We start from the raw sequence: 13,072 nt of genomic DNA, 5'->3' as shown, positions 1-13,072 counted from the left end.
AGTGAGATTCCTTGAGGCTCGTTTTTGGCTTTTGTTGAGCAATGTAACTCTAATCATAGCCATCTAGTGTCAACTGATGAGACTGATTAACACACCATGGCACAAGCTGCATTGTTGAATTTAGAACAGTACATGTGGCGTCCCCTGTAAGTTTCTGTCACCTAAAGGCTATCCATAAACCCTCCTCTGTGAAGATCTTAGGACTTAACGATACATGTACAATATCTTTACAACTACAGTTACAGCCTTACTTTACAAATATACAGTACACAGCTGCTGTATGATGACATATCCACAAAAGACGCACTCAAATATGTATGAAATCTGTATATTATTGTTTGTACTTTAAAACCCCACTACATTATCATAAAAATTCCATGGTTACAAATCTGTTGGTTTTTGTTTGTACATGAAGAGTCTCTCTGGACTTTATGAAATGTTAAACAATTAATTGTATCGCCAATTAGGGAAAAATTAGATCAACCAAAGGCAAAGAGGAAAAAATCAATGAGTTTTGTCTTGTGTTTCATATCATAAAGGACGTAACTTGAATCTCATAGTTTTCATGTCATTCGTTTGTATCTTTGACTTATTATTACTGCGTTCTGACTAAAGCCACTTTCTTAGATGCCTTTTAAACTGTACATTAATGTTGTCTTGATGGCATGATTGATTTTCCAGCTGTTAAAATTAATGATGCCCTGCGATTTCCCAGCTATTTGTGCAGAAATCCAAGATGGCTGGGTGGTTTATTGTCTTGTGCACAGTACCTGTCAATTGTCATATACCTACTGTCAACCTGTATAGAAAGAGGGACTAGGAAAGATAGACCCAGAGCATCACAATGAGCCCGATGAAGAGAGTTGAGTTGCTGGATGTTTCAACATCACTTTGACACATTGACAGGCGGTGAGTTGAAACGTGGCAAATCCCTTGTTCCTTCCTTCTCTTTGTCCTGTTGTTGACAGCTGACTCTTTCTTTGGGTTTTTTTTGCAGTTACTGGACTTCAGAGAGGTTCTGGTCCTTTAACTCAGTTCCTCAATCACTCCTTTCTCATTGCATATAAACAAGTGACTTAGCAAAGTCCCCTGGTAGCATTAGCCTTGCCTGGTTAGTGTCTCACACCATTAGCCTGCCAGTTTCATGCCATTACCCTTCCAGCAACTCAACGCTGACCTGCAGTAACAGCTGGGAGAGTGAGCTAGCTCGCCTACTGCAGCAGCTTACACGTCAGATCTCTGCACATGTTGATGCTGAAGTGCACAGAGAGCAGATTATAGCTTAATGTTAGAGTCTGCCCTCACTCAGCATATCAACACGTGCTGCAGAGTGCAAAACAACAGTAGCCAGAGATGATGACTTGATTTGACGTGAACTCCTTACAGTATGCAATCAGAGAGGTCAGCTTAACAGACTAATGTCTGCGTGTTGTTAACCCACAGGAACAGATCGTGTCTTTGGATTACACACGTCACAATTACGTAACACCACTACACAGAGTTGCTGTGGACATGAGGCAGCTCTTCAGTCAAAAATCACAATCTGTCTCACTGTTAAATAGTAAGCAGTGTTACTTTAGGCTTACCAGATGTCCCTGCCTGACACAGCCTCTGGTAATTTCACACAGATTGCTCTCAATGAGAAGAAAAACATGCAAATACATTTTTTAAACTTTGCTACCACTGAACTGACTGCTACTCAGAAGTTAGAAGAGGATATTTATAGTGTCACTGTCAGGGCTCATTGTTTGAGGCATTGTTGATATTAAATGCATCAAAATGCATAATTTCATTACTCAAAAGTTTCAGATGTCTGAACAGCTGGAAAAAATGAGTAATCTGCAGTTTTAGTGCCATGCCTGGTTACATAAGCCAATGTGTTAGTTGGGGCTTGTGGGGGGGACTTGCTGACACACCTACTGTCCTAAGGCTGAAGAGTAGAAAATAGATCTACAATTCTACATCTTTTTTACTTACAGGTTATCTCTGGCTCTGAAATGCCTGGCTGTTGTGTGAGAATTTCACATAAACAGAAGTGTATTATACTAAAATGCTCATACTTGATTACACAGCCATGCTTACACCTCCCTGCTTTAATATGAGTGCACAGAGATATAATACACTTGGTGTTAGACAGTTTCTTATCACTGTTGTTGGTAGGGCATGCAAATGGAAACATCACACATTCCTAAATGCAGCACATCTAAATGCTGAAGTGTGAAGAACACTGTTTGCATGACTGTCCCCAGGCTGCGCTAAGAGACAGAATCAACTCTGTTGGCTCTCACTCACTGTCTACTTCTCCTCACCTCAGGTTTCTCTGCCTTTGTTATCTATCACCCCCCTGTACTTGTGTCTGAAAATGTCTACCTTCCCAAAAGCATTTGTACTGTAGCACAGCTGACTACTACAAATGCCTGCCTCTGTTACAGTAGCACCAGCCCTGCACAGCAGTGGGTGGGGCACAGTTTCAAATATCTGAGCCACTGGGGCAATAAACCAGCAATTAGTCTCCCACAGCTGGCATTTTGTTGTCTATACTGGCTTATAATACTCACCTCAGACTAGATTCCATCAAAGCCCAACAAACCAAACGTTTATTTTCAATTATTAATTTATTCTAGATCTCATAAACAGAGAAGATGCCATCATAATTACACAGAGCCCAAAGTAAAGATTTTAAATTGTTGTTTTGCCTGACCTACAGTTTAATACACTAAATATTAACATCAGATTATCTGCAGGAGTGTTTTTGTATTAATGCTGTTGCATGTTATGGCAACTGCCTATTTGTGCAAAGGATTTAGTGAATGTGAACTCTACAAAAACAAAATGCCCTTGTGATCGGCACCAGATGAAAAATACATTTGCTTGCTGAACTATCAACTATCAAACCTGGCAACTTCATCTGCACCCAACATAAAATGCACAGCACAAGATCTTTGTTTTTTCCCCATGTAATGAGAATACATCTTTGCTGACTCTAAAGTAAAAACTCCACAGGGCATCATTAATTGTGACAGCTGAATTTTAAAGTACATCACACATAGCAGATAAGGGGACACTCTTTCTTGCCACTAGTGTGTTTTATTATGGCAGGTTAGTTGTCAGTTTATTAGGTACAGTACACCTAGCTAAACCCAGTGCAGTCCTCCAATACATCCTCCCTTCATGAAGATAATATTGTTCAGTTTTTGTTTAAATACTATTAGAAATGTTGAAAAAATGTTGATTCAACATTATGGTTATTTTGGAAGATGTAATTTTTTAAACTATATTGTGGAACTACACTCTGTCATATAAATGGGACTGATAAAATGTTGTGTTCGACTCCAATAGTTTCAGTTTGCAGTTCTTGGTGTAACTCAGGCAGATTGGCAAATGAAGTATTTTCTCTTGTACATTGCACATGAGATGAGTCTGATTACGTGGTCATACAGAAACCTTGTTGTTATGCTGTTTGCTCTGTACCAACATACTTAACATCAGCTAGATAAAACAGGAGATATGGCCCTAACAGCTGCACAAAACAACAAAACAAAACTGTCTCCTACACTCTCGTCTGTGTACTTTCACGAAGAAAACATGTTTAATAGATTATGTAATACCATTGTGTGCGCATGTGTTTGTGTTCATATCCACTGTATATTTGTGCATGCTCTGCAGCATGCGTGATGAGTGGATCTTCCTTTTGCTTATTAGCAGTGCAGCTCATTAAAATCCACTCCCAGGCCGACAATGACAGACGCCTTAGGTAAGGGAGCGCAGAAAGAGGAAACGTGTGAAGCAGTTAGATCAGGAAGATTTTTTTTAGAGCTTTTCAGCTTGACATTTGGGCCAAGCTATGTTAATAAATTACAACTGCAGCAATGGAATAACAAAATATTAGTTGACACTATGCTGATTAAAGCCAGTGGCTAATTTCAGCCCATACAGTCAGTATGTTACTCACAGGATACTTGGTTTCCAGTCTTGTTTAGGTTGAAGAGTCATGGTATTAATGAAGAAACAGTTTCCTAGCACAGTTGGTTCTCTTATTAGGTTAGTTATTAGTTTTTCCAACCAGGTGTGAGCAATAAATTTATTATGGATGGTAATTAAGGCCTGATCATCTCAGAGATATTTCAGCACAGGTAGATCCATTTGTCTGGCTTATCAGGATGCCCCACATGCCAATTATGCCCACCTCTCCTCATAAAATGGTAATTAATGGGAGTAGGACATGTGTGGATGAGATTTAATTTTCTCATGTTAATAAGGGAAATCAAACTGTGCTGACATGTGCCTTGTTCTGACATTTTCAGAGGGGATGGAAGGCTGGCTATAAATGAAAGGTTTATAGTAATGGAGTGAAATTCATGGGTAGCTAAAGACAAGAGCAAGTATAAAGAGTGTGAAGACTTAGCAAATGAGAAACTGTTACATCAAGCCAGAGGCAGATTGGGAATATGAGGTATGGGCTTTGTGGTCCCATTATTAAATTAAGAGGAATTTAGTGAATCTTCTCCTGAGGTAAAGACCAGAGAGCTGCTGCACCTGAGGTCCTCGTCTTTAAAAGAAGCACAAAATGTGGGAGGAGTAGTGGATAATGAGGATGGAAAGGCCATGGCATAAGAACATATGTAGCTGTCTTGGTAAGTACAGTAACATGAAGTAGGAAACAATACATGGAGGTCAAACAAAAATGAGAAAATGGGAGAGTAGTGGGGGAAATTTCTTGTCAATTCTCCTGTCGTGAACCCACAGGAAGGAAAAGTAGAGCAAATGGGGAAGTCTGGGAGCTGGATGGTTTTCTGCCTGCAGGAAGGATGGAGGAGAAAAGGGGTGAAGATGCTAAAGACAGGAGAGTAGGAGGAGAATGTGGCTTGTAGTATGTTTTGCATGTCAAAAGGCCAATCCCTGCTGGGCTGCGACGAAGAGGAGTGGTAATCAGGGCACAGTGGAGATGCAGCATAATTAGCTTAGCCTGCAAGAGATGCCTCATGAAGAGACCAAATGGCCTGTGAGTGTCCTTAACATCTATACACACACACTGTAAAAATGGTATGTCGATGACATGTCACTACAGTGCATGATCACACTTGTGTACATGTACACGTGTGAGTGGCACTGTGTTTGCCAGTGTTGGTGTGTTCTCCATGTTCTGCATGTGTGTTTACCTCCTGCTGGGCCGTATGGTGTGTGTGTGGGCGACCTGCCCTTCTCTCTATCAATTGCATCTGCTCTCTTCCCTCATTTGGTCCTTCACAACATTATTTGGTTCTTTCTTTTCTTCTTCTCTAACCAGACAACATAGAAACTAGACATTATTCATAGCTTGTGTCAGTCACTTATGTTAAATGAGGTTTTAATACAAAACTGTAGGGTTTATATTTGATTTGATATATTAGATTATTCATTGTAACAAAAAAATAGACCCATGTCTGCTTTGAGTTACTGGGCAGTATGACCTCAAAAAAGTATCAAGTTAATGTTATCTGCTGACATCGGGGACTGTTCCTATACCATCTCTCTTTAAAAACTGTAAACCTGAATTTTAGTTTGGCTGACCACTAAAATTGACTATTACTGAGCCTTTGTAGCTGATAGCAGAAAGACCAGATTTTATAATAGCAGTGCTGCTGAAACAACAGATACACTAAGACCTTTGTGCCTTTTAATTCAGTCACTCAAAACTAAAACATTAATAATTCATTAGGAATTAAATAATTAAAGCACATTAATAATAATAATAATAATTCTTGATCTTTTGATCTCTGTGTGTTTTTAAGTCAACTGTTTTTAGCCAAAATCTCGTTTCTCTTTGAGGTGTATCTCTCAGTCAGTTTAGACACACAAACACGCTGATATCTGCCCCAGAAATGTCAGTCTGAGCAAATGCTCGTTGCTCTAGTGTTACTGAAAAGAGGAGCTGCTTAGAAAGGTGAACTCTCGAGTTTAGCCTCCCTGACATGTTCATTTCTCCTGGGCTGACACGCTGCACTGTTGCGACCCATTGTAGTCCTCACACTAAGCTAGTTTGATCTCTTTTAAGTTGGACTTCCTCTGTTTCCTCAAGAGCTTGGTCAGTTTCAGATCACACTTTTAGAGAACTTTGTAAGTAGCTTGTATCAGTTAGTACTTTGACTTTGTGTCATGATACCACATGATTCCTGCTGCATCCAGAACCCTCACCAGTCTGTGCCACTGGTCTGAATAAAAGGTCCAGCTATCCACTCACACAGCAGAAGCTTTTGTGGGTGCACTTCATGTCGACGACACTTATTTTGTCTTTAAGCATTCCAGACACACAAGCGCTCATCGCTGGATATAATTGCTGAATGAATGGAAGCTCATTTAGTGCAGACAGAATAATGACAGTGCCAGATCCTGCTCCCTACTGGGGTGAAGTGTAGAAAATGAATAGTCATAAAACATGCACTCTCAGCAGGTGAAAGACTCGAGTGGCCTGTTGGGAAGTATTTGAGATGAGGAAGCATACCACAGAGCCTAACCTGATTTAAGAACTTAATGGCTGTGCATGAACAACACCTCACCGCTGAGCATAATTTCATAAAATTTAAATTGGGTTTTGTGACTGATGATTAATGTGGATAACAATGCTTTGGCATGCATGGAGATTATAGATCACAAAGGTGGATTTAGTGTTATCATGTATTCACTTCCCTTTTAAATGCCACTGGCATGGCTGTGTCTCCTACTCTTTGGCATTTAACAAATCCCAAACTGATATCAGGGTTCATTTTGCTGCCTGACACACTAATAAATGAATATATGAAGCCTTGATTTCACTTTGAGCTGTGATTCTGTAAATTCTTTAAAAGTATTGCATAGGAATCGTAATCATTATTACTCCCTCCTTCCCTTTGTCCTCATGTTTCATATTTCCCTTAAGTTCATCACTTTTTTTCCTGCAGTTTCTGCAGTTTGCTTTCATCGCTCTTCAGTCATTACAGCTAAGACTGACCAGGGACATAAGACTTGCTTTGCTGTCATAAATGCAGTTCTTAACACTCTGTATAATAGATGAGCATCCACAAACTCACACAGAGAGCATGTGAGTCCTGCCTTAATCTCGCTCTGCCTCCAGCCTGTGGTGTGTGTGTGTGAAATGTATTCAGTCAGCAGGTGCAAACAATACTGGAAATAGAAATGTTTGCATTCTCCTACAGCCTGAACAGAGCACTTTTTACCAAACATTTCTTTCCATAATCTATTGCATGTCCATAATTAGTAAGAGATACTTAAACAGGCTCTAATTCGTGTCTATATCAATGATGGAGAGAATGAAGCAACTCTGTCAAAAAACAGCCCTGTGTGTTACCAAGGACTCCAACAGGAATGGGTGCTTGACACTGTGCTGCATTGAGGAAGTGTTAAGCCTGGTTAAACTTTTCATATTGTGTAGTCACCACACTGCGCTTAAGGAGTTTAATTCATCCTCTGAGGATGTCCTTAGACAGGTGCAAATACTGACAATGAGACGTCCAAACTTTATTTACAGTTGCCTTACACACACAGCAGTGTAATAGAAAAGAAAAATAGCTATGTGACTTGCTGGTGTGTTCATGAGAGGATATACAGAATAATATAAAAAATAAAAATATTAGCCCAATCCAAACAGTAATAAAAGCTTAACCTAGGCTAGGACATAAATATAGCATTATTAGGCACTTCAAGATACTCAAGTCATGCAATTGTATTTATTAGATTGGTGTTTTATGAATAATTTATAGACTCACAATACACCAGGTGTGTGCATGATATGTGGGTATGAGCCTCTGCATCTACTTAGTGTGTACCCTTGAATTTGTGTTTAATTGCCAGCGAGCTGGTAAACAGTGTGTGTTTGCAGGCAGACGGCAGCCAGGGAGCTGACCTATTCCTCAGACTGGAGGTGGAGGCAGCTCAGTGTTTAATGTCATCACCAGGGTGGGACCACACGAGAGATGGGGAGGGGGGTGAAGAGATGTAACCGTGTTTTGCTGCATTCCAGTCCAAGAATTCATGTTCCTTTCCGCTGTTCATGGTGATTTTCAAAATTGGCCAAGAGGTGTCATGTACCAGCTTTGCTCCTGTGAAAGTGAGTCACAACCTGTTGACTTGTTTACTCTATAAGGATTTAGCTCATTGATGCATCATTTACCTTGACCTACTCCTCCTAATGTGCCCATGCACATTGGTCTTGAAATATCCCACTGCAGACTGTGATATTAGATTAAAACTGTCACTTGAACAACTCAACATCCAGTTACTTATATTTAAAATTTTAAATGTAATAGTTTAATCTTACAAGTAGGCCAACCTGGTTATCAGTGAGCCTTGGGTGCCCATGAATCTGTTGCCTGTTACTGCTTCCTTAGACCACTTTTGGTTGATGCTAACCTCTGCAGACCAGGAACCCCAAAACAACCTGCAGTTTGGAAACTGCTCTGACCCAGTCAGCTGTCAGTCGGATTCGGCTCTTGTCAAAGTCACTCAGATCTCTATACCTGCCTCTATTCCCTGCTTCCACATCAACTTCAGGGACTGACGGTTCACTTGCTGTCTAATATACCCCACACACTGACAGTTGTCATGAAACTGGGATCCTCAAAGTTGGGTGACAAGCCTTAAGATTTGTCACTACAAACTATGCATTTCTCACCACATGTAGTTATATAATAAAATTTAGTATTTAAACTGTTGATAAGACCATTATCAACATTACTGGAACATAGTAGTTATGATCCAAAGAAACCAAAGTTGGCTTCTGGGAGCAAAGTAGTGGTAGATGTGAACGGCAAATATTCAGTGTCAAAGTTGCAGTGACTGTAAGCTCCTCCATAAATTATGACTTCGCTGCACTATTACAACGTAATTTCACTCCTGAGAGACAAACAATATATTGTGTACAATGACAAAAGACATTTGAACCACTGACTGATACTGTAATGTCTTGCTGAGAAGTGGAGCTACTCAGGTGAATCTACTGGCCCAAACAGGATGAGATGTCATGCTAAGGTCACCACTGTTTGTCTCTATCTCACTCAACAAAGCCACCGCAGTTTGTACAACTTCACTCACTTCATCCTTTCCTCCCTTTCCTCCCTCGCGTCCTTACTCGGTGGTTCGTCAACTACTTCAGGATTACATAATGGATGTATTTGGGTCTTTATGGGTGTGTCAGTACGTGTGTATCCGTGTTAAGGTGTGCAGGTATGTATGTGGGCTTTCATTCTTCTGTGTTAGTATTTTGCTGCAGGATATTTGAGGGTTTGGGGGTTGGTGTATGACTCAAGACTGTCTCCCCAGAGAACAGCCACAACTGGCGTCCTACTTTGTAGTCTGAGGTAGAGCACAGTGACACATCTCCCATATGCAGTTATTGACTCGCACCAAACAAATAACTGAGATGGCCACATTTGTATGACCTGTAATACTCCAGTTTCCCTCTACAGACAAGTGGGGATCTGTGGCATTTGCTGTGCTACAAAATGTGTGAACACATATAATTGGAAATATTTCACAATGGACCAGGTCTAGCCCCAACTCTGTTTCCTGTTTCCTGTTTCCCTCTGTTTTCCTGACTAATCTGGTTATTTCTAACAACTAGCTAATTTTAAAACTTGTTGATAATAAACCAAAGTTCTGAATAAATTTAAATGTGGTCTGTTGGTGACATAAAGATAACAGTTCCTGTGAAAACAGACATGAATGTGTGTGCCAGATGGCATGGTAATCTCATAGTTATGACATTTAGTCAAAATGTTGGTCTTATGGTGGCACTAGAGGACTGACAACTGACACGGTCATCCTAAAAAAGGTTACACATGACAGTTAACAGTTAGTTAAACATATCAAAACTGTAAATTATGTGTGACGAGCTTCGAGTCCTTGCCATTTGAATTTATATGTAAAGATCTTGAAAGTTGAGTTCAGAAAATCTTAATTACTTTGATGCACTCATATACTGTGTAGAATGAAGGGTTGTGGGGCATAATTATACATTCAGGAGTTAAAATAAAAACAATATCTGGGCCATGAATATGTTCATCATTTAGTGCTCCCGCTCTTTTGAATCCTGTTCCCTCTTGCCTTGTTCGCTCACTGTCTCTTGTGAACATGCTGATGCACGCCTAACTACCTCGCACCCCATAGTGCTCCCATCTCCAGCAGCAACGACAGGAGGGACAGCCCTTCCTAACCGTTACTGCGGGTGACTCATCTCACACCAACACAGAAAGAGGAGGAGGATAAATAGGAGGCAAAAGAACTCTGCTTTAGTTTTGATAATTAAATGCACCGAGCAATTGGGGATGCTCCACAAGCTCACACACACACACACACACACACACACAGAAATGTATGGGTGGTAAGAGTGGGAGGACATCAGTGAGACACCTTACAGCATACATTCATTTTAATTTCATTCTACTCTCTCATTTATTTCTCTTTGTTGTTCCTTTCTTTGGTTTGCCTTCTCTGATCTATGCTCCTTTCCTCTTTTCTGCTTTTTACACCATATCTCTCTTTTCTGCTCATTTTACCTTCCTGTTTCCTCTCTGTCTCCCACCACATTGCCCTCCTCTTTCTCTGTCTGCCTCTGTAAGCACAGAAGCCCTGTGGCCTCATTAAGCTGTCACTGATCCCTCCTGCCGTGTCCGAGCCTGTTGGATCATTAGTCAGCCCTGTCTGAGACACACAGCCTGACAAGAATAGATCAGCCCAAACCCTTAAACCACTAATATTCTCTAAATGTCTTCAATGCAATCAGGTCAGCACAGGCGCCATAGCCTCAAATTATCGATCAGTTGAGCCAGAAAGTGTTAAAACTGATGTGTGAAATAATCGGCTGCATAATTGGACTATTGTGCCATGTACAATATTTCTACTACATGTTCATGTCCTCATCATTTCTTATGTAATATCTTGACATATAATCTCCTCTTGCATCTTGCAACACTGCACCACATTAATATATGGGACCCAGTGCATATTTGTAATGAGGATTTCCACTGTCAGGGGCAGAGGAATAAATATGCAATGTACTAAATATTAGTGTATTATAATAAGCCTATACTGTAGTATATTTATCTGTTGTAGATGAAAGGTTAGAGCAGAGTAGAGCTACAGTCTTACAGCAGAATGATATGATTATACTGTCATTGCTGGAATTGGCCTTTAGAAAAAGCCTCTATGTGTCATATAGACAGATGCTCTCAGAAAAATATACGTTGAAAAGCAACAATCAGTTAAATCTCTAATGTAAGCATGCTTCAACTAAAGGTCTGATTACAGCAATCTATTAACTATACAGTCAGACATACAGTCAAAATTGCTTATTCCAATCTTGATTATGAACTTATGATTTGCATAGTTATTTTGTATGAAAAAACGTGTTTTTTTTTTGTTTTTTTTTTGTAGTTGTACTATCTTAGTCCCACTGTAATCTTTGCATTGGCAAGGCACGAACAATACTTGACAGTTTCAACTGAAGACCTTCTCCAATTATTTTTGTTATTGCTTATTGGTTCTCTTTAAAAATAGCTTATATGCTTTGCTAATATTGCTGCATTTCCATCTGTACCTGTGCACAGATTTTAGCAATATCCATTTATTTTTAATGAACAGTACAGCTGTAGGTCTATATAATACCCACACACCTCATAGCTTCAGTCCCCTCTGTGTAATCATGAGTTTAATATGTAAGAAATGAGCATGTTCTCACTAACACCTCATGTATTAGCAACCCACTGAAAGGCCAGCTGTTGATCTTGTATTGTTTTGTCCTAATGCTGCACAGTTCTTAGATGATCTGAAAGCATTCAGGTTCAGATTCTACAGTGCAGCAGAGTGGTTTGTGGTTGGATAGATGGTGCAAGTCTATAAACTGGGTGTAACTGACTGGATGCACTTCTGCTAAGGAAATACAAAGAGCAGCTGTGTTGCTTATGTAATTGCAGCGACGTAAATAGTAACAGACACACATTGATATCAACACACACGCACACAATCAAATGGCATGGCGGTAATCGTCTGCTGTTTGGGCGCTGGACAGAAACATCATGGGTCAAAGTGGTGTCTCTGCCAGCTACTGGGCATCTGACATAATCCACATATGCACACATGCACATGCAAGATAGATACAAACACACATGCACAGTTGAATGTCAGAGGGTTTACAATACATAAAGACCTTAAAGTCAAAATTAAATTTGGATTCTCCAGACCTTATGTGTAAAGAATTATAAAATATAATGATAATACAACTATCTGCATACAACTGGATTATAAGATATTATACAATTTTATTATTATATTTAAAAATCCTGAATATTGGGACTTAAAAGTAAAATGCTATAGATAATGTAGTTTTTGCACAGTCTCTTCCCTTGAACTCAGTATGTTGTATAGCCTAAAAAAACAGATAAAAATCTATTTCAAAAAATAACATTTTAAAATCTATTGCTCTGAATCTTTCTTTTACACTATATGTCACTGGGTATAATGTTGGCATTTTACAGTAACAACATTTTATATATGACATTTTAATATAGTATGCCTATATTGACTGCTACACTCAAGACAAACAAACAAGGCTGACAAAATGTAATCAAACGTGTGATACAAAACACTGCTAAATTATCAACCTTCACACACACTGATGTGACTGACTCCACTGAGGAGCGCTATGTGTGTAATTACTTCCTATGGTATTACACACTATAGCTAGCTCTCTGTCTCATGTGTGCCATATAGGCTTGATGTGCGTTCTGCAATTTCTTGGGTTTGTTTACTTGTTGACGTCACACAAATAAGCACTTGTGCAAAGTGATCATCAACACAGAAGATGAGCGATTTATCAAAGAGATGATTATGATCACATCCTGTGGGTGCTGATTTTAATTTGAAGGATGTGTACAATATCAGGAGGTTAATGATGTTTTTATACAAGAGGGGCAGATACACACATGCTCATATTACTGTCCAGTTCAGCACAAACACTGTGTATAACTTTTCTCTCTCTAAGTTCATTTTGTAAATTTTGGGTTTTTTTTTTTTACTGCATTGTGTGTCATTTAGCTAAAAA

At 39.5% G+C, this 13,072-nt stretch overlaps 1 protein-coding gene across 6 annotated transcripts in view; it reads left to right on the top strand.

Moving 5' to 3' along the window:
* prkcab (protein kinase C, alpha, b) overlaps positions 1-13,072 on the top strand; it is an 80,884-nt gene that overhangs the window by 31,461 nt on the left and 36,351 nt on the right. The gene's annotated exons all lie outside the window — the stretch shown is intronic.

Source organism: Mastacembelus armatus, chromosome 8 (genome assembly GCF_900324485.2).
Source record: "Mastacembelus armatus chromosome 8, fMasArm1.2, whole genome shotgun sequence".
Lineage (NCBI taxonomy): Eukaryota > Metazoa > Chordata > Actinopteri > Synbranchiformes > Mastacembelidae > Mastacembelus > Mastacembelus armatus.
This window is presented reverse-complemented; position numbering and strand designations above follow the sequence as displayed.